This window comes from Quercus robur, chromosome 4, assembly GCF_932294415.1.
Source record: "Quercus robur chromosome 4, dhQueRobu3.1, whole genome shotgun sequence".
NCBI classification, from domain to species: Eukaryota; Viridiplantae; Streptophyta; class Magnoliopsida; order Fagales; family Fagaceae; genus Quercus; species Quercus robur.
Window position 1 is genome coordinate 53,658,835 of NC_065537.1, and position 1,967 is coordinate 53,660,801.

Here is a 1,967-nt window from a genome sequence, read left to right on the forward strand (position 1 = left end):
ACTCAATTTTAACTCTATCAATTTTTTTGGTTTTATTGAAAAGAGAAACAAACCTAGCTAGTGTCTCCCTACAATCTTCTCTCCTCCTCACCATCGATATTCTTTATCTCGTTGGAAATTTACACACTAGCGTTCCCTTGAAGACCAAAATACCTAACTTTTTGGTCTTAATAGTGGCACCCAAAATTTCTAGTATATTAAAAGTCTAATAAAAAAAAGGGGAAAAACCCAAACATATCAATCCAATATAAGATATTAAACTAAAATGACATAGTCAAAGGAGGAATTATGTTGATGAGCAGTGGGGGAGAGAGAAGATGGGTCCATGACAAGGACCAAGTGTTGGTACCCAATAAAAAAAGGGCAAAACCAAAACATATCAATCCAATATAAAACATTAAACTAAAATGATAGTCGGAGGAGGAAAATGATAGTCGGAGGAGGATTGATGTCGGTGAGTGGTGGTGGGGGGGAGGGGGGGGGGGGGGGAGGAGGGGTGGAAGATGTGTCCATGACAGGGACCAAGTATTGGCACCCAGGTGGGGCTAGCGGTTGGCGGGTCGATACTTGGTATGCTTCCACGCCATTGGAAGACGAAAGTAAGGCTGAGAGGGTGAGAGGGAGGAGGTTCGCCAGATCAACAAATTAGAAAAGCTTCTCAATATAAATGAGTTTGACATTGTCTATGTTGATGTGAATAAATTGATCGTGTGTAATGATTTAATTGGGGTAGGGTACCTAACGAACCACACCTAAGGCACTATACCTAAATTTTGCCCATTTTCTTATATTCGATTCGTGATTCTATGTCTTTTGTTAATAATAATAATAATAAGGTTAAAGTCATGATGAATGGCAAATAGAAAAATAATTAACACAAATTATTTTTGTGGAGATTAAAATAAATGATTGATGTAGAAAGACGTGTAAGCAAAAGAAAGAAAAATGAAATACGAAAGTTATGTAGTTCAGTCTAACAGTTTACGTCTACAAGATCAATTTATTTATTTTTGGGAAAGAAATATGAGTATTTCAACCCCTCTTTTTTATCCAATGCTCAATTAATGACCTACGTATAAATTAAGAAAAACATTTTGGATTTGAAAGAAAAAATAAATATTGCTGACAATTATTTGGTCACTCAGAAGAATAATTAAGTCTATAATATATGGCTAATTTTTTTTTTTTTTTTTTATAATTTTTTATGGATAATTGATATCATAAAACTGAAATTGGAGTATAACGAGGATAGAAACAAGAAAGTACATAGAGAATTAGAGGTAATCAAGGTGGAGGAGGTTTCGCACCATAGGAAGAGAAACTCCTTTCCACACTTGATTTATCTCTGTACATCTAGCATATCAAGTAAGCTCATGTGCAATCTTGTTGTAGTCCCTTTTCAGATGAATGGCTACATTCTTCCCATAATCTCAACTGTGTGTTATAATGAACTCAATATGAATATTTATACGATTCTAAATCCTAAACTAACTATACAATAAACTATGATTAATTGACTTATAGTATAGGTAGTATTTTAAGCTTAATCATCAAGGATTGGGCTTGGGCCTTAACTATGATTGGGTTTGATACTTTCAACAATTTTTTTATTTCCACATCATCTCAACTGGGTCATGAATCCTGATTCCTGAAGCCCGGTTATGGATGGCTGGTTTAGAGGTCAAGAAAGAGATTCCTTTCTAGTTAGGCCATAATGTAATTTCCAACCATGACGTACACTAGTTTGCTTCCCCGTGAGTGAGTCGTCCTAAGTCCTAACCCAAAGGACATTCCAAATTCCTGTTAAGCTAGTGGTAAGAAACCAAAGAAGCATTCAAATGATAGTGAAAAGATGTGACACAAAAAAGAGACTACCAGTTCATATTTCATTGTATTACTTCATTTCAACAAAGGTTGGTTCACAATCACAAGTTACTTATGTAAGGCTATCTAATGCCCGTGATTAT